This window comes from Triticum aestivum, chromosome 6D, assembly GCF_018294505.1.
Source record: "Triticum aestivum cultivar Chinese Spring chromosome 6D, IWGSC CS RefSeq v2.1, whole genome shotgun sequence".
Lineage (NCBI taxonomy): Eukaryota > Viridiplantae > Streptophyta > Magnoliopsida > Poales > Poaceae > Triticum > Triticum aestivum.
The window spans coordinates 94549622-94571267 of NC_057811.1; positions in this window are offsets into that span (position 1 = coordinate 94549622).

Sequence of the window (21646 nt, forward strand, 5' to 3'; positions counted from 1 at the left end):
TCGACCCTGCACCTACTTCTACTCCTGAAGGGAACAAGTAGATGCTCTATGTCTTCAAACCTTTTTGGTCATTACTGACAAAAGGGGGAGAAGCATATGAGTTGATAGTCTTCAAGCGAGTCCATATGGGTGGTTGCTATATTATTATTTTTTGCTAAGTGGTTACAACTCTCGTTTTAGATACATTTGGTTCTTTGGGTTGTAACACTTAAACTCGATGGTTGTCTACTACTTTGTCTGCTATTCTGTGATGCGATGATAAATTCTGCATGAAGCCATTCCGCAGACGTCCATTTTTCATTATGCATGTCATTATCTTTGTTATATCTTTTATGCATGATGAATTGTCTTCATCAGTTGAAGAGGATGTCCACAAGTCAAACCTCCCATGTGCATTTGCATTCAAGAGCAAATTACTTATATGCACATCTTCAGGGGGAGCCTTTTGCTACTTATGAAGACAATGTCTTAACCCTTACAATTTCACATACTTTTATCCCCGTTGAAAACTTCAACCAGTTTGTCATCAATCACCAAAAAGGGGGAGATTGTAAGTGCATCTAGTGCCACCCCTAGTTGGTTTTGGAGTATTGACGACAAACTTGGTTGAGGGACTAATGTGTTTGTGAGAATTGCAGTATAACACGGGTAGTAGTCCCTCATTGATTCGGTTTACCTACCGGAGATGACCCCTAAAAATGTGTGAAGACATTGAAGACAATGGTGGTTTGTGAAGACATTCACAACGAAGATTATGACTCGAGAAGACATTCACGTGAAGACTATGGAGTGCGAAGACATAGTTGTTTCGTAGTTTCCTTTTCTTCTTTGTTGAGTCATAGGAACCACCGCACTGTTAAGTGGGGTCCAAGTGAACAAAGTCAGAGTGACTGAAGTGATGCTCAACCAAATCCTATGTCTTCGAGTGAAGACAATGATAGCAAATCTTATCTAGAGCTGGATGAGTCAGCTTTATTTGTAGCCCAAGTCAAGCTGTCGCGTGTGTTTGAAATCTGACCGTTGGACACGTGCCAGTTCCTTAGTGACCCAGGGTCATTTTGGACAAATCATGTCGAGTTGCCTCCTGGCTATAAATAGCCCACCCCTACACCATAAATTGGTGGCTGCTCAGAGTTAGTGCACGGCTTTTGTCGTTTGAGAGCAGCCCACCTCCAAAGCATTTGAGAGAAAGATCCTTGTGAGGACAAAGCCCAAAACACCCAGAGCCAAAGAGTGTTAGGCATCACTGAAGTCCTTCTGTTCGCGTGATCTGAAGACTTATTACACTTGAGGACTGTGAATCCTCCAGCCAGTTAGGCGTCGCGTTCTGAGCATCCAAGAGTCATTGTGGACCACTAGTGAACGAAGTCTGTGAAGGTTTGGAAGTCTACCTTGAAGACTTACCTGAGTGATTGAGTGAGGACTAAGTGTTCTTAGCTCAAGGGGAATAAGGTGAAGACGCGGTCTACTGAGTTGAATCTCAGCCTCCCTAACCAGACGTACAGTTGTCACAGCAGTTGGAACTGGTCCAACAAATCCTTGTCCTCTCCAAGCAACTGGTTCTATCACTTCCCTCTCTTTACTTACAGTTTGTCTTCATGAAGTCTTTTCCTGCGTGCATAATCTGATTGGCTTCACTGTGTGAAGACTGTTGTTGTTTGGCTTCATACTATCTTCCATCCTGATCCATACTACCTAGCTACTAATGTCTTTGTGCTTTCACTTCATTGGTTACTTGTCTATGGCTTGTCTAGTGTAGTCTACCTTCCACTGCATGTCAATAGGTTCATTTCCATTGTCTGTCTTCAAAACCCCCATGTTTTGAAGACTTCCATAAAAATCGCCTATTCACCCCCCCTCTAGTCGATAAATAGCACTTTCAATTGGTATCAGAGCAAGGTGCTCCCTTGTTCTGTGTGATTCGATTTAACCACCTGGAGTTTTAGCTATGTCGACTCCAGGGATAATCAAAGTCTCCGCTGCGTGCCCTGTCTTTGATGGCACTGATTACCCCTACTGGAAGAATAAGATGTGCATGCATCTTGAAACCATTGATGTCGACCTCTGGTATGTCGTCAAGAACAGCGTTCCCAAGATCAGTGAAGGTGTCACCCCTGTTGATGTCAAGAAGTTCATTCAACTGGATTCTACTGCCAAGAACATCATCTGTGGTCATCTGACCAAAGGACAGTATGGCCGTGTGAGTGCTCTGGAAACTTTGAAGCTAGTCTGGGACTGGCTCTCCAAGGTCAACGAAGGCATCTCAACCCCGAGAGACTCAAGGATCAGTGTTCTTCGCAACCGCTTCAAGAGAAATGACAATGAGAATGTCTACCTCACATTTGATCGCCTCACTGACATCACAAATGAGCTTCGCGCACTCGGCGCCACTGAGATCACCAAGCATGAAATCGTCAAAACACTTCTGAGATTGCTTGACAGCTCATTCGACACCATGGCCCTGATGATTCAAGAACGCCCTGACTTCAAGACTCTTGAACCGTCTGACATACTTGAGAGGCTCAACACACATGTGTTCCAGCAATCTGAGAAAAGAGATATATATGGTCCCAACTATGGCCGAACTCACGCTTTGAAGGCAAAGGTTGTTTCCTCTTCTGAAGAAGAATCTGACAGCTGCTCTGAGGATCCTGAAGACATTGGAAAGGAGCTTGCCATGCTTGTGAAGAAATTTCAGAAGTTCACCAAGAAGAAAGGCTTCAGAAAGTCTTCAAGATCCAGCTCAAGAAATGATGAAGCTTCCACTCGTGATCACAAGAAGAGAACATGCCACAAGTGCAAGAAACCTGGTCACTACATCTCTGAGGGTCCACAGTGGTACAATGAGACCAAGAAGAAGAAGAACAAGGAATATGATTCTGATGACAAGAAGAAGAAGAAATCCTCAAAGTCTTCTTCCAAGTCTTCGTCCAAGTCTTCATCATACAAGAAGAGCACATCTGGCAAGGCTCGTGCTTTTGTTGGCAAGGAGATGGATTCAGAGGAGGAGTCTGCTTCTGAGGAGGCAGAGGTGGAGTCTGAGGAGGAGCCCGACTCTAGCGTTGCAAGTCTGGCTCTAGCTACAACCTACGTTGCCAAGTCCATCTTCAACACTGAGGACAATGGCTCCATCACCAACGTTGATGCTAATGACAAGGACGACTCTGCTCCCACCTACTGCTTCATGGCACAGGGTGCCAAGGTAAACTCACGGGATGCTTACTTTCAAACATCAAGTGAAGATGACTCTGAATGTGAATCTAAACCTAGCTACAAAACACTTGCTAAAATTGCAACTGAACAACAGAATGCCATGGAACATATTCAAAAATTGCTAGACAAAAGCGATGACCTGTTGGACGCGAAAATGACCCGATCTCAGTCCTTAATTGAAGACATCAAAAATCTTCGTGTTAAGTATGAGGAACTTGAAAGTCATCATGAAACGCTCTCAACAACTCATGAAAAGCTTTCCTATGATTATCTTCAAAGGAAGCAAGAACTTGGGAACTTGAGAACGGCTCATGAAGATCTTCAAAAAGAAAATGAGTCACTCTGCGCTCAACAGATCAGTTCCTCAGGAAGAATTTGAACCACCTTGTCTAAAGTGCCTTAAGCGTGATAACGCTACTTCTGTTGTTGAATGTTCCACTACTACTACTGTTGCAATATCTTCAACTACTGATGTGGTAACTAACCCCTCTGATGAGGATGGCACTACTATTGCTGATGAAAATGTCAGGCTGAAGACATTGCTTGAGACAGGGATGTACAAAAGTCTCAAAGGGCATCAAACACTATGTGATGTCCTCAAAAAGCAAATTCTGAACCGAAACCCTAGGAAAGAGGGTGTTGGGTTCGAGAGGAAAATGAATGTTGATGGTTCCTACTGGAAGCCTAGTACCCCAAAACTACATGGGTTGCTGCAAAGGGACCTTCAGTGGATCCATCCACCTTATCTGGCTTCACTTGTGCTAACCCGATTATCATTGATGAATCCCTTGATGCAAACTATAAACTGTTTAAGAATCAGAATGGTGAAGTGTTTGCAAGATATATTGGTACTAACTGCAGGAATGGACCACCTTTGAAGAGGATCTGGGTGCCCAAGAGTTGCCTTGAGAATCTTCCTGTGAATATCATCATGACACCACCTGGGAAGAAGACAAACCCTAGACCAAAGGCTTCATATGGTCCAAAGGCTTCATACAGACAAAGGACTCACCAGAGTCACCCTAACGCCAATGTTTTGCAGGGAAATCATACTCAGACTTATGAATATGAGCGTGTTTCCTCAAACCGCTATGTTCATAAGACCAAGAACTATTCTGCTTATTCTTATGAGTATTATTCACCTCCTGCAAGGTTATTTGCTAGGGCTCCAAAACCCAAGTTCTCAGATGCTGCACTTAGACTCATTGCTTCGAAGCCACCCCTGAAAATGTGGGTGGTTAAGAAAACTTAACTATCTTTTGCAGGGAAAGGTCTCCAGCCGGAAATCAAAGGCGTCTGATGCTATTGCTGGGGACCTAAAACAACTTGTGGGGCGCAAGATAAAATGCTCAAATGGTCTTACTATGTATTTTGTTCATGAATCACTTGCCAATCATCCTATCAGTCCTAACCTGGATCTGAGCTTTGATAATCCACTTGTTCGTCAAATGTTTATGCTTCACAATACCCTTGATGAAGCCTATCCCCCTAACAGCACTGTAGGGTATGACACCACATGCTTTAGAATGGATTATGAACAGTGGATGCACTAATCACATGACTGGTGATCGAAGTCTTCTCATGGACTCAACCTTACGTCCATCTGACAAGAGTCACAACACATTTGCTGACACTGGTAAAAGCAAGGTATTGGGTCTAGGTAGAGTTGCAATCTCAAAGGATCAGCACATTGATAAAGTGATGCTTGTTGAATCCCTTGGTTTCAACTTAATGTCTGTCTCAATACTTTGTGATTTGAACATGATTGTGATATTTGGAAAATATCGTTGCCTTGTGCTTATGGAGTCTGACAAAATCTCTAGTCTTTGAAGGGTATCGAAAAGACGACTTGTACACGGTAGATTTCTCAGCACGACCATAGATGGCCGTATGTCTTCTAGCAAAAGCTTCAGAGTGTTGGCTCTGGCATCGGAGGCTAGGGCATGCTGGCATGAGGAACTTGTACACTCTTGTGAAGAAGAAACATGTCGTAGGCATCGAGGGCGTCAAGTTCAAGAAGGATCATCTGTGTGGTGCCTGCGAAGCTAGAAAGATGACTAGGTCCAAGCATCCCTCGAAGACAATCATGACAACATCCCAACCCTTTGAGCTGCTTCACATGGACTTATTTGGCCCTACTCACTACTCTACTCTTACTACCACTGCTTGTCTCTATGGCTTCGTCATTGTTGATGATTACTCAAGATATACATGGGTGCATATAATCCTCTACAAGAATGAAGTGCAGGATGTCTTCAGACGCTTCGCCAATCGTGCCATGACAAACTATGGCATTAAGATCAAGCACATCAGAAGTGACAACGGCACAGAGTTCAAGAACACAGGCCTCGACACTTATCTTGATACATTGGGCATCACTCATGAGTTCTCTGCTCCATACACACCTCAGCAGAATGGCATCGTGGAGCGCAAGAATAGGACACTCATTGAGATGGCTCGGACGATGCTTGATGAGTACAAGACTCCAAGGAAGTTCTGGCCTGAAGCCATTGATACTGCATGCCACGTCATCAACCGTGTTTATCTTCACAAGCTTCTGAAGAAGACATCGTATGAGCTCCTCACTGGTAAGAAGCCAAATGTCAGTTACTTCAGATTATTTGGTGCTAGGTGTTGGATCAAGGATCCACATCACACTTCAAAATTTGCACCGAAAGCACATGAAGGTTTTATGCTTGGTTACAGAAAGGATTCGCACTCCTACAGAGTTTTCAACCTCTTTCACTATAAAGTGGTTGAAACTGTGGATGTGCGGTTCGATGAGACTAACGGCTCGCAAAGAGAGCACCTGCCAAATGTGCTAGATGAAGTCTCCTAGTGAACCGATTAAGCTTATGGGAACTGGAGAAATCATACCTTCAGAGGCACAGGCTGAAGAAGAACTTATCATTTCTGCGCCTAACCAACCTGAAGACACAGCTCAGCCTGAAGCCAATGCTAAAGAAGAATACAATGGTCAACAAGAGTAAAATCTTTGTCCAGTTCATCCTCGTGTTGCAAACAAAGTCCAGATTGAGAAGATTAGCATCAATGCACCTGGTCCACTCACTCGTTCAAGAGCAACACAGCTAGCAAATTTCTGTGGGCACTTTGCATTTGTCTCTATATCTGAACCCAAGAAAGTCGCTGAAGCCTTCATGGAACCTGAATGGATTCAAGCTATGCAAGAAGAGCTTCAACAGTTCGAGCTGAACAATGTGTGGGAATTATTCAAGCGTCCTGATCCTCGCAAGCACAATATAATTGGCACCAAATGGATCTATCGCAACAAACAAGATGAGCATGGTCAAGTTATCAGAAACAAGGCTCGTCTAGTTGCTCAAGGATACACTCAAGTTGAAGGGATTGACTTCGATGAAACATTTGCTCCGGTGGCTAGGCTTGAAGCCATTCACATACTGCTAGCCTATGCCAACCATCACAACATCCTTCTGTATCAAATGGATGTGAAGAGTGCCTTTCTCAATGGCAAGATTGAAGAAGAAGTGTATGTTGCACAACCACCTGGCTTTGAAGATCCAAACATCCTGATATGGTATGCAAGCTCAACAAGGCACTGTATGGCCTCAAACAAGCCCCTCGTGCTTGGTATGACACACTCAAAGACTTCCTGAAGAGCAAAGGCTTCAAACCTGGTTCCCTGGATCCCACTCTCTTCACGAAGACATACGATGGTGAACTATTTGTGTGCCAGATCTATGTGGATGACATTATCTTCGGCTGCACCGACAAAAGATACAGTGATGAGTTTGGGCACATGATGCAAGAGCAATATCAGATGTCCATGATGGGTGAGCTGAAGTTCTTCCTTGGTCTACAAATTCGTCGGCAGAGCAATGACATCTTCATATCTCAAGAGAAATACCTCAAAGATTGCCTGAAGAAGTTTGGTATGCAAGACTGCAAAGGGTACACGACGCCAATGCCAACCAAAAGTCATCTGGGCCCCGACGACAATGGTAAAGAGTTCGATCAAAAGGTATACTGCTCCATGATTGGTTCTTTACTCTATTTATGTGCTTCTAGGACAGATATCATGCTTAGCATTTGTATGTGTGCCCGATTCCAAGCGGCACCAAAGGAATCGCATCACTTAGCTGTGAAGCGAATTCTTCGATATTTGGCTTACACTCCAACACTAGGATTATGGTATCCAAAGGGCTCAGAGTTTGATCTAGTTGGATTCTCATATGCTGATTATGCTGGTGACAAGGTTGATCGCAAGTCCACATCAGGCACATGTCACTTTCTAGGACGATCTCTTGTCTGTTGGTCTTCAAAGAAGCAGAAATGTGTGTCTCTCTCCACTGCTGAATCTGAATACATTGTTGCTGGATCTTGCTGCGCTCAACTTCTATGGATGAAGCAAACTCTCAAGGACTATGGCATCCATCTGAAGCAAGTGCCACTCTACTGCGACAATGAAAGCGCCATCAAGATTGCCAACAACCCAGTTCAGCACTCGAAGACAAAGCACATTGAAATCTGTCATCACTTTCTCAGAGATCATGTCATGAAGGAAGATATTGATATCATTCACGTCAATACTGAAGAGCAATTGGCAGATACCTTCACAAAGCCCTTGGATGAGAAAAGGTTTTGCAAGTTGCGGTGTGAGCTAAATATCTTAGAATCCTCAAATGTCCTGTGATTGGACACACATCCTAACGCTTATGCATGTGATGACTTAGATGTGCAACACACGAAGTAATGTATATCTTCAGTCAATGAAGACATACACTCTAAGTGTGAATACATTAATGCGGAATATGACTTCGGAGCGCCACGATAATTGTGCACCGTGTTCTAATACTTCCTATACAGTGGGTAATGCCACCACCAAACTTTTGTTTGAAGTAATTCTTTTGGCAAATTTGCAGAGTCTTCGCATTTGGTTTGTCTTCAACATTGATGTGTTTTCGCGTTTATCTTCACAATGTTGATTTGATCTAATACTGATATATATACATATGCTTGTGTTCTGTCCTCTACAGCATTCACTTATAGCTATGTCTTCTTGTTTGAATCTCTTGATCTAAGTGAATGTGATCGGACCCTAACCTCTTCTATGCTTCTACCTCAAATTCTATCTATCTAAATCATATGCATTCTATTGAAACTGTCGAATGTATTCTCTACGTCCTTATCAGCAGAAGATACAAACACAAAAGTTGAATCTGTTTTAATGCTATATACTTATTGCCTGAAACCCGGAGAAGCCGGATCGACCACCCGACAGTACAGGCGTGCGTGGGAACAAGGAACAACTTCCAATGTGTTGCATGCTTGCCACGTGTCCTTCAGATGTGAACCGCCAGGGGCACCTACGTAATTACGCTGTGCTGTCCCTTTCCTTATAAATACTTAACTCACCGTGGTCATTATCTCTTCTTCCACCTCGCCACCTCGCACAAACCCTAGAGCCTCCGCTAGCTCGCGTCAACGCCGGAGACGAAGCGCTTAGCTGCCGCGACCTCTTCGACGCCGTCCTCGTGCCGGCCGCGGACCTCGTCCTCTTCGCCGCCGCCGTAGGTGTCTTCCGCCGCCAAGTTAGGGCGCGGGAGATTGAACTGCTCGGCCTCCCTCTCAACTTCGTCTAGCAGTTCTTTGTGTGGTAATTAAATCTTACTTTTACCGCCTTTTTGATCCATCAGATCCATCCACTTCAACCAAAAGTGGTTTCTTAACTTCCAAAACTGGATCTGTCTTTTTCTGCATCTCATATCTTGCCAAGTATATTAACTTATGCTTCACAACTAGTTAGATTCCTCACTTGTACTTATTCTTGGATTCGTACAAATCTAGAACCAACTCTCATCATATAAGTGAATGTCTTCGTGCTATGATGTCAATGTCTTCAAACTGATTTATCTTCAAAATCTTCTGGGAATGCATATGACCTCTTCCCTTCCCTCACACCTCTAATGCTGTCACGGGTACATGTCCGTGGGAGAATCCCTTGGTTCTCATAGTCTGCATTCATTTGCAGAGTTCTTACAACGTCACATTCACTCACCAGAAGCTAGTTCCTGTCTGACCAGCAAGAGGAAGCCATTCACAGTATTGAAGCCTTTCAGTCTGAACATCATGGCTACTGACAAGTCAGCAAGAAAGGGCGGCAGGCAGCGCCGTGGGGATACATCCAAGGATTTGCCTCCTGATCTGTATGATCTGTACAAGACAGATCCTGAAGAAAGCTATGGCAAGCGCAAGACTCGAATCAAATGGATTCGACGATATTGGGCGGAACAATGGTTCAAGTATAACTTCGTGACCCCAGAGTATGCTGAGAAGAACGCAATCAAGCGACCATGGGGAGATATTCTCTATCGAAATCTTCAGCCCAAGTCCAAGACCGAAGCCATTGCTCAAGGCTTCTATCCTTGCATGGTCCGAGGACCACAGCCAGCGAATGCAAACCCATCTTCTCTGCTATGGTGTCGCGATGACAATTTGTTCAAGCGCAACAATAAGTTTGCAAAAGATTCTGCTGTGAAGAACAAGAAAGCATTTGGACTCGACTTCAACCCTGGTCCATCTGCTCCAAGGGCTAATGGCACTCGTGATGTCGAACCAAATGTCGTCGGCCCCTTCTATGACCTCGAAGGACTCATCACTCACATTGCAGTACAGGGGGCCGCCGTGGATCACTCAGCTGATGACGCTGATTCTGATGAAGCACGACCACCACCAAAGCCTCGGAAGCAAAAGAAGTCTAAGGCTTCAAAGCTCTCTACCGCACCAAAAGCTTCCCATGCGAAGCCGTTGGCCACTGCACCTCCTGAAGCCAGTGTGCAATCTGAAGACTTATCTCATGTCTCCAAGAAGACAGAGAAGTCCAAGTACAATAAGAAGCCCATTAAGAGTTCTGCTCAAGAACTGACTGCTGCTGCCATTCTGCGGAATGAAGATGCCACCATTGATCCATCAAGCAATGAAGATCTTGGTGATGATGCCCTTGAGCTTCTGATCAAGAGCAAGCAAGAGGCGGAGATTTTCAACGATCTGCCCCTCTTTGACGTGGATATTTTGAACAACTTCATCGACAAGTGGTTTGACAACCCAAGTCTCAGCATTGATGATCTTCAGCTCCCGGTGGACATAAGCGTCACATTCCATGGAGCCATTGCTAATGAGCTGGCTCTGGCTCAGAAGATTGTTGAGCTGAAAAACAAGATTGACTATGAGAAAGCTCAATTCAAGAGGAACATGGCCAAGCTCAGTGTGGCTGATGTTCAAAGCTTCAAGCTGATGTTGCATGACCTCAAGGAAGAGTTTCACCAGAAGCGCGATGAAGCAAAAGGTTCATGAGAGCGGATGAAATACTTCGCAAGAAAATGTGTTCAAGCACACAATGAGGCAGAGAAGCGCAAGGCACTTGGGCATCCTGGCATCAACCCCAAGATGGCTGCCAAACAGAAGAAGAAGCCAGCTGTGGCCCAAGCTGAAGCATCAGGGCAGGAAGCACCTCGCATCGTCTTCCCTGCCAGCATGACAGGCTCAAAGCCTAAGGTCCCCCGGCAGCTTTAGAACTAAAGAAGACAAGGGCAGCAGAGGCCGAAGCTAGAAAGCGCAAGCACAGGAATGCCTCTGATGGTGCTCCCTCAACAAAGAAGCCGAAGATAAAGTCTTCGCGAAAAGATCGTGCTGCTGCCACAGAGCCACTTGTTGTCGAGCCCATCTCAGTTGCTCGTCCTGCCACAAACCAAGAGTGTCAACTTGTAGTTCATGAGCCTGCTTTCACAGAGGCTCCTGAAGATGAAGAATTCCAGCTGCCGACCCCATCACAGCTGAAGACATTGGTCATGATGACAATGTAGAAGATGATGAAGTCCTTCCTCAGATCGAGCACCAACCGGAATCATCGCCTGTTCTCACGAACAGCGAACACATCAGCATTGGTCGTCCCTTGACACCAATTGCTCAGGATGCATCGTGGGCTGATCGCCCTGAACAAGAGACCCCAAGTATTGAAGACACACCCAGTACTCCACCACCTCAAGTCACCACTCCGGTGCTTGACGACGACTACATGGTCCAGACCACTCCATCACCACAGGTGTCGCCCGCATTCCGCAGGCTTTGCAAAGGCCCTAGGCCACTGGTCGCCATGTCGAGCATTCCAGAGGGAGAAGTGCAACAAAGCTGAGTAGCACACCAAGTGTTTCCTGAAGCCACTCCCGCTGCAAATGCCTCCGAGTCCGAAGCAAAAGCTGCTGAAGACATTCCGGCTGCATCAACCGATGACCATCCAGAACCTTAAGAAGAAGAAGAAGAAGAAAGAGTTGCCACACCTCCAGTCACTCAAGAAGCTGTTCTCGAGGAGAACGTGTCTGTGCCCGACCCTCCTACTACTGAAGAGGAGGTTGAAAACATTGAGGCGGACACAAACAACACTGCTGAAGCCAATGACGTTGTCATGGCTGAAGACATTGCGGTGCCTGGAGCTAATGTTGCACCTGAAGCTAGTGTGCAACCTGAAGCCACAGTCAATGCCGAAGCTGTTGTTCCACCCCCAAGGCCTCACACTATTGAGCAGGCATATGATCGCGGCCAACTTGTCACTGTCCAATGGCCTATTCTGGTTCCTCCTCCTGCTCCCGGACCACAATTTGAATACCATGTGGAGCACAGGCCTCAGGTCCAGAAGCCAAAGCCCAGACTGCCAAGATTTCCCAGTGCTGCAACATCGCCAGGATCGTTCAATGTCAACAGCTTCAGGGCACACAACACATTCTTTGACAGTGCCAAGAACCCGTACTCGAAGCCAAGAATCTCATCAGATCGCTTCTGGAGCTATCAGCAGCGCAGTTATTACTCATGTGTATTATACAATCAAGGGCGCATCTTTCCTCACATGCGTCTGGATTGTGAAGCCATTGCTGGTCTGCCCTGCTTAGAAAAAGCTCTAGACTGCTTCAGAGATGCTGGTCTTCTGCAATTCGTCACTAACAAAGAGCATTGGAATGAAGAGCTCCTGCTGCAATTCTATGCCACTCTTCACATTCGTGGCTACAACAGGGATCCGAAGACTAGGGTCCTTGAGTGGATGACAGGTGATGTACACCATGAAGCCAAAGCTCAAGACATCATTGAGCTTACTTCCCTACCCACTCCAGGTGAGCTCTATGAACCTGGTTGTCAGCTGCACAAAAATGCATTGGAGAGCATATTTCAAAAGCCTGAGCCCAACATGAGTTAGATGCTCAGCATGATGAAGCCACTGCCACAAGATGCTGAATATCCTAAGGAATTCTTTGTCGAAGACCTCGAGTATCTGCCCCGTACCATTTATCACATTGTAAGGCAAACTCTATGGCCCGTCAAAGGACATTCTCCTACAGCCAAGCTTGAAGGCACAATGAAGACATTGGTGTTCTATATTCTCAATGGCATCAGCTTCAATGCTCAAGATTTCTTCATCAGGCAGCTTGCAGCATCTGGTGTTGATCTCTTTGGCCTGAAGTTTTATTCTCCATGGGTGATGCGCTTAATCAACCTTCACTCTTCGGTCAACTATCAGCCCTCTGCACGCAACCATCTTATCTTCTTGCTAGAGGTTGATATGTCTGTCGAAGCCATCTACCCTGAGCCTGCCAAGGAGCCAATTTATCTTCACAATGTTGATCGCCAAAGCTTCTCACAACCAATTGAGGGAGTTCTTGCTGCAACTCGTGTTTATCCTCTGGCCGGAAATACACATGCACCTCATCGTGCTGAAGCCACTGAAAGCACCACTGCTCAAAGGCCTCGGAAGCGATCTCGTGTACTCAATGACCGAGAGCTTCTTGTGGCCTTACATCAGAAACAAGATAAGCACCATGACTGGCTAAAGCATCAGATGCAGAGCTTCTTGGTGGATATTAATTGCATTCGCAATCTTACCACCAAGAACGCATTCGTGTCACATGAAGCCTGTCGGAGGTCCTGGAAGAGTGTGACATTGCTAAGCTCCGAACACGATCTTCGCGAAGATGGCTTCACTGAGCACTACAAATTTGATTCCACGCCTCCTCGCAATGCCGTCTTGTGTCGTACCCCTTCCTTAGAAGACTCAGAGTATTCATCTTCGGCTGCAACTGTTGTTGCGAGATTCGTCGATGAAGAAGATGATGCCACTTCACCAACCATGACTTCGCCGCGTCTCGACACTACACCAGGCCCCTCTGCACCACCAAACTCAAACGTCGACCCTGCACCTACTTCTACTCCTGAAGGGAACGAGTAGATGCTCTATGTCTTCAAACCTTTTTGGTCATTACTGACAAAAGGGGGAGAAGCATATGAGTTGATAGTCTTCAAGCGGGTCCATATGGGTGGTTGATATATTTTTTTTGCTAAGTGGTTACAACTCTCGTTTTAGATACATTTGGTTCTTTGGGTTGTAACACTTAAACTCGATGGTCGTCTGGTACTTTGTCTGCTATTCTGTGATGCGATGATAAATTCCGCATGAAGCCATTCTGCAGACATCCATTTTTCATTATGCATCTCATTATTTTTGTTATATCTTTTATGCATGATGAATTGTCTTCATCAGTTGAAGAGGATCTCCACAAGTCAAACCTGCCATGTGCATTTGCATTCAAGAGCAAATTACTTATATGCACATCTTCAGGGGGAGCCTTTTGAGGGAGTCCTGGACTAAGGGGTCCTCGGGCGTCCGGCCTGTTATCCATGGGCCGGACTGATGGGCTGTGAAGACATGAAGACCGAAGACCATACTCGTGTCCGGATTGGACTTTCCTTGGCGTGGAAGGCAAGCTAGGCGACCAGCTGTGAAGATTCCTTCTTATGTAACCGACTCCATGTAACCCTAGATCTCTCCGGTGTCTATATAAACCGGAGAGAATAGTCCGGATAGGACAGATTCATTACCATATACACATAGGCTAGTCTTCTAGGGTTTAGCCATTACGATCTTGTGGTAGATCAACTCTTGTAACACTCATATTCATCAAGGTCAATCAAGCAGGAAATAGGGTATTACCTCCATAGAGAGGGCCCAAACCTGGGTAAACATCGTGTCCCCCGTCTCCTATTACCATCGATCCTAGATGCACAGTTCGGGACCCCCTACCCGAGATCCGCCAGTTTTGACACCGACACCTTTTGCTACTTATGAAGACAATGTCTTAACCCTTACAATTTCACATACTTTTATCCCCGTTGAAAACTTCAACCAGTTTGTCATCAATCACCAAAAAGGGGGAGATTGTAAGTGCATCTAGTGGCACCCCTAGTTGGTTTTGGGGTATTGACGACAAACTTGGTTGAGGGACTAATGTGTTTGTGAGAATTGCAGGATAACATGGGTAGTAGTCCCTCATTGATTCGGTTTACCTACCGGAGATGACCCCTAAAAATGTGTGAAGACATTGAAGACAATGGTGGTTTGTGAAGACATTCACAACAAAGATTATGACTCGAGAAGACATTCACGTGAAGACTATGGAGTGCAAAGACATAGTTGTTTCGTAGTTTCCTTTTCTTCTTTGTTGAGTCATAGGAACCACCGCACTGTTAAGTGGGGTCCAAGTGAACAAAGTCAGAGTGACTGAAGTGATGCTCAACCAAATCCTATGTCTTCGAGTGAAGAAAATGAGAGAAAATCTTATCCAGAGATGGATGAGTCAGCTTTACTTGTAGCCCAAGTCAAGCTGCCGCGTGTGTTTGAAATCTGACCGTTGGACACGTGTCAGTTCCTAGTGACCCAGGGTCATTTTGGACAAATCAGGTCGGGTTGCCTCCTGGCTATAAATAGCCCACCCCTACACCATAAATTGGTGGCTGCTCAGAGTTAGTGCACGGCTTTTGTCATTTGAGAGCAACCCACCTCCGAAGCATTTGAGAGAAAGATCCTTGCGAGGACAAAGCCCAAAACACCCAGAGCCAAAGAGTGTTAGGCATCACTGAAGTCCTTCTGTCCGCGTGATCTGAAGACTTATTACACTTGAGGACTGTGAATCCTCCAGCCGGTTAGGCATCGCGTTCTGAGCATCCAAGAGTCATTGTGGATCGCCAGTGAACGAAGTCTGTGAAGGTTTGGAAGTGTACCTTGAAGACTTACCTGAGTGATTGAGCGAGGACTAAGTGTTCTTAGCTCAAGGGGAATAAGGTGAAGACGCGGTCTTCTGAGTTGAATCTCAGCCTCCCGAACCAGACGTACAGTTGTCACAGCAACTGGAACTGGTCCAACAAATCCTTGTCCTCTTCAAGCAACTGGTTCTATCGCTTCCTTCTCTTTACTTACAGTTTGTCTTCATGAAGTCTTTGCCTGCGTGCATAATCTGATTGACTTCACTGTGTGAAGACTGTTGTTGTTTGGCTTCATACTATCTTCCATCCTGATCCATACTACCTAGCTGCTAATAGTCTTTGTGATTTCACTTCATTGGTTACTTGTCTATGGCTTGTCTAGTGTAGTCTACCTTCCGCTGCATGTCAATAGGTTTATTTCTATTGTCTATCTTCGAAACCCCCATGTTTTGAAGACTTTCATACAAATTGCCTATTCACCCTCCCTCTAGTCAATAACTAGCACTTTCAGAAACATTTGAAAAGTTCAAAGAATTTCAGAGTGAAGTGGAGAATCATCGTAACAAGAAAATAAAGTTTCTACGATCTGATCGCAGAGGCGAATATTTGAGTTACGAGTTTGGCCTTCATTTAAAACAATGTGGAATTGTTTCACAACTCACACCACGTGGAACACCATAGCGTAATGGTGTGTCCGAACGTCGTAACCGTACTTTATTGGATATGGTGCATTCTATGATGTCTCTTACCGATTTACCACTATCGTTTTGGGGTTATGCATTAGAGACAGCTGCATTCACGTTCAATAGGGCACCGTCTAAATCCGTTGAGACGATACCGTATGAATTGTGGTTTGGCAAGAAACCTAAGCTGTCGTGTCTTAAAGTTTGGGGTTGCGACACTTATGTCAAAAGGCTTCAGCCTGATAAGCTCGAACCCAAATCGGAGAAGTGCGTCTTCATAGGATACCCTAAGGAAACAATTGGGTACACCTTCTACCACATATCTGAAGGCAAGATCTTTGTTGCTAAGAATGGAACCTTTCTAGAGAAGGAGTTTCTCTCGAAAGAAGTGAGTGGGAGGAAAGTAGAACTTGATGAGGTAATTGTACCTTATCTCAAATTGGAAAGTAGCACATCCGAGAAATCCGTTCCCGTGATGCCTACACCAACTAGAGAGGAAGCAAATGATAATGATCATGAAACTTCAGATCAAGTTGCTATTGAACCTCGTAGGTCGACCAAAGCACGATCCGCACCAGAGTGGTACGGTAATCCTGTCCTGGAAGTCATGTTACTAGACCAAGGCAAACCTACGAACTATGAATAAGCTATGATGAGCCCAGATTCCGATAAATGGCTTGAGGCCATGAAATATGAGATAGGATCCATGTATGAGAACAAAGTGTGGACTTTGGTGGACTTGCCCGATGATCGGCAAGCCATTGAGAATAAATGGATCTTCAAGAAGAAGACTGGCGCTGATGGTAATGTTACTGTCTACAAAGCTTGACTTGTCACAAAAGGTTTTCGACAAGTTCAAGGAGTTGACTACGATGAGACTTTCTCACCTGTAGTGATGCTTAAGTCTGTCCGAATCATGTTAGCAATTGCCGCATTTTATGATTATGAAATCTGACAAATGGACGTCAAAACTGCATTCCTTAATGGAATTCTTAAAGAAGAGTTGTATATGATGCAACCAAAAGGTTTTGTCGATCCTAAAGGTGCTAACAAAGTGTGCAAGCTCCAGCGATCCATCTATGGACTGGTGCAAGCATCTCAAAGTTGGAATATACGCTTTGATGAGGTGATCAAAGCATATGGTTTTATACAAACTTACAGTGAAGCCTGTATTTACAAGAAAGTGAGTGGGAGCTCTGTAGCATTTATGATATTATATGTGGATGACATATTGTTGATTGGAAATGATGTAGAACTTCTGGATAGCATAAAAGGATACTTGAATAAGAATTTTCCAATGAAAGACCTCAGTGAAGCTGCTTATATATTGGGCATCAAGATCTATAGAGATAGATCGAGACGCTTAATAGGACTTTCACAAAGCACATCCCTTGATAAAGTTTTGAAGAAGTTCAAAATGGATCAGTCAAAGAAAGGGTTCTTGCCTGTGTTACAAGGTGTGAAGTTGAGTCAGACTCAAAGCCCGACCACTTCAGAAGATAGAGAGAAAAATGGAAGTCATTCCATATAGCTCAGCCATAGGTTCTATCATGTATGCTATGCTGTGTACCAGACCTGATGTGTGCCTTGACATAAGTCTGGCAGGGAGGTACCAAAGTAATTCAGGAGTGGATCACTAGACGTCGGTCAAGAACATCCTGAGTACTTAAAAAGTACCAAGGATATGTTTCTCGTTTATGGAGGTGACGAAGAGCTCGTCGTAAATGGTTACGCAATGCTAGCTTCGACACTGATCCGGATGACTCTAAGTCACAAACCGGATACATATTTATATTGAATGGTGGAGCTGTCAGTTGGTGCAGTTCCAAGCAGAGTGTCGTGGCGGGATCTACGTGTGAAGCGAAGTACATACCTGCTTCGGAAGCAGCACATGAAGGAGTCTAGATGAAGGAGTTCATATCCGATCTGGGTGTAATACCCAGTGCACCGGGTCCAATGAAAATCTTTTGTGACAACACTGGTGCAATTGCTTTGGTGAAGGAATCCAGGTTTCACAAGAGAACCAAACACATCAAGAGACACGTCAACTCCATTTGTGAAAAGGTCAAGGATGGAGACAGAAATATGCAAAATACATACGGATCTGAATGTGGCAGACCCATTGACTAAGCCTGTTCTGCGAGCAAAACATGATCAACACCAAGACTCCATGGGTGTTAGATTCATTACAATGTAATCTAGATTATTGACTCTAGTGCAAGTGTGAGACTAAATGAAATATGACCTAGATGCAATAATAAATTTGTTATTTTATATTTCTTTATTCATGATAAAGGTTTATTATTCATGTTATAATTGTATTGACGAAAACTTAAATACATATGTGAATACATAAACAAATATCGTGTCCCTAGTAATCCTCTACTATACTAGCTCGTTGATCAAAGATGGTTAAGGTTTCCTAACCATAGACATGTGTTGTCATTTGATAACAAGATCACATCATTAGGATAATGATGTGGTGGACATGACCCATCCGTTAGCTTAGCATATTGATTGTTCAGTTTATTGCTATTGCTTTCTTCAGGTCAAATACATATTCCTTTGACTATGAGATTATGCAACTCCCGGATACCAGAGGAATACCTTGTGTGCTATCAAACGTCACAACATAACTGGGTGATCATAAAGATGAATTATAGGTATCTCCGAAGGTGTTTGTTGAGTTGGCATAGATAGAGATTCAGATTTTTCACTCCGAGTATCGGTGAGGTATCTCTGGGCCTCACGGTAATACACATTATAAGAAGCCTTGCAAGCAAAGTGACTAATGAGTTAGTTGCAAGATGATGTATTACGGAACGAGTAAAGAGACTTGCCGGTAATGAGATTGGACTAGGTATGAAGATACCGACGATCGAATCTCGGGCAAGTAACATACTGATGGACAAAGGGAATTACGTATGTTATCATAAGGTTCGACCGATAAAGATCTTCGTAGAATATGTAGGAGCCAGTATGGGCATCCATGTTCCGCTACAAAGAGGTGTCTTGGTCATGTCTACATAGTTCTCGAACCCATAGGGTCCGCACGCTTAACGTTCGTTGACGATATAGTGTTATATGAGTTATATGATTTGGTGACCGAATGTTGTTCGGAGTCCCGAATGAGATCACAAACATGACGAGGAGTCTCGGAATGGTCGAGAGGTAAAGATAGATATATAGGACGATGGTATTCGGACACCGGAGGAGTTTTGGGATGCACCGGGTAGTCATCGGGTCACCGGAAGGGGTTCCGGACAACCCCGGTAGGTATATGGGCCTAATGGGCCAAGGGGGGGGGGGCAGACCAACCCACGAGGGGGCTGGCGCACCCCTTCCCTGGCCGGCCGCCCCTATGGGGAAGGAAAGGGGAGGGTGGCCCCTCCCGCCTTTCCCTCCTCATGGGAGAAAGAAAGGGGGGCGGGGGCGCCACCTTCTCCTGCCTTCATCCCGCACCTATATAAGGAAGGGGGCGCCACTTGGGAAGGGCCCCAAGTAGGATTCAGCCTACTTGGGGGCGCCTCGTGGCTGCTCCCTCCTCCCCCACCTATATATATGTGGGAGGGGGGCGCCTAGCACAACCAGAACAATTGCTTAGCTGTGTGTGGCGCCCCCTCCACCGTTTACACCCTCGGTCATATTTTCGTAGTGCTTAGGTGAAGCCCTACGGAGATAACTTCACCATCACCGTCACCATGCCGTCGTGCTGCCAGAACTCATCCACTACCTCATCGTCTTGTTGGATCAAGAAGGCGGAGGACGTCACCGAGCTGAACGTGTGCTGAACGCGGAGGTGTCTTACGTTCAGTACTTGATTAGTTGGAGCGCGAAGAAGTTCGACTACATCAACCGCGTTAATAAACGCTCCCGCTTACGATCTACGAGGGTACGTAGACACACTCTCCCCTCTTGTTGCTATGCATCTCCTTGATAGATCTTGCGTGTGCGTAGATTTTTTTGTTTTTGTTTTCCATGCAACGTTTCCCAACAATTAGCCCCCTCTGCCAACCAACAATCCACTCGAGAACCTTGTCTACGATAGGCTGTCAGTCCGATCGTGTTAATTGCTTAATTGACAACACCAACTTCAAGTACCTACAAGGGAAAAACTCCAGTCTCCATGGAAGAGCCGCAACAACCCGAGCACTATCATGTTCCTCGCCCCAGACCATAATAGCCATGGATTTGGAGAAATTTATATGCAATCCTCAAGCCCGTCCAAAGATGCAAATAGCCTCCCTAACGAAGCAAACATCCCGAGCAACCAGTTTGATAAGCAGAACTATGTTGTCAGCGGAAATTGACAATCGCTGGAGAGGAGAGCAACCTGACATGTGATTGAGAACCCTTAAATCTCCGACTTTTATTATTAGATACGTCAAAACATCCATTGATAGAAGGGAAACACTTCCTTACGAAAGTCTAATGCAAAGCATTCACCAGACTAATTGTAAGCCATCGATTCATTTTTTGATCTCACGGCTGCCAAATGCTCCCAGATCATGTGCCAGAACAAACCACCAGATTTTTTCTGGCCCACGTCCAATAATTCTCTCCTTAATTAATCTCTCCCTGATTAATCGCCTCGAACTAACTCTCCTTATCATCTCTCCTCCCCGTCTGTGCTATGCGTCGAGCCCGGTCCTAGCGACCTCCGCTCCACCTCTCCGTTGCACCATCCTGTCCGGTGGCTGTGCGGGGGCTGCGGGGCTGGTCCACCGCCTTCCGAGGCTTCGAAAATTTCCTCGATTCGACTTTCGCTAGAATTTAAGTATGATGCATCAAGGGGAGCTATCCTAGTGCATAGCAAAGCTAGGGATGTGACAGGAATTAAAACACATGTTAACACTCCGTGTTATATCAATCGATTTCAGACAATATTATCTCAAAGTATAACAAACAAGTTTGAGTTGATTCAATATGACCGTTCTTGTAACGTCATACTCTCAATATTGTTTTTGGACTGTCGTTACACTTAACAATATCCTAAAATTCTGAAAAAGATGATCACCAACAACATTTGAGTCAGTCTTAGAGGCAAGACTAGGAACGCATTCTTTTCCGTTTATCATTTCACATGTGCATATGAGTTTTTCATTAAATTCCATATTCCAAGATCATAGCAGTTATAACATAGAATATAAACTCTTAATTATAAAACAAAAATATAATAATACAATATAATTGCCTCTATGACATATTTTCAACAAGTACTTGCAAGGGAAAAATTCCAATCTCCAAGGAAGAGCCGCAACAACCCGAGCACTATCATGTTCCTCGCCTCGGGTTAGAACAACCATGGATTTGGAGAAATTTATCTACCGTCCTCAAGCCCACCCAAAGATGCAAAGAGCCTCCCTGACGAAGCAAAGATCTTGAGCAGCGAGTTTGATAAACAGAACTACATCAGAGAAAATGGACAGTCGTTGGAGAGGAGAGCAACCTGATATGTGACAGAGAACCCAGAAATCTCAGGCTTTGATTATTAGATACGTCAAAACATCCATTGATAGAACGAAGAGAAGTTAAGGAAAGAGACACAGACCACAGACATGAGCGAATTTAACATGTGCATTGCCATTGACCACCACACGGGAGTTGGCAGAGATAATAAAGCAACGACCCACGATCTTCACCTTGTCGAGGACCCCTTGGCCCGAAGAACCTCAAACAGAAAAGCTCAG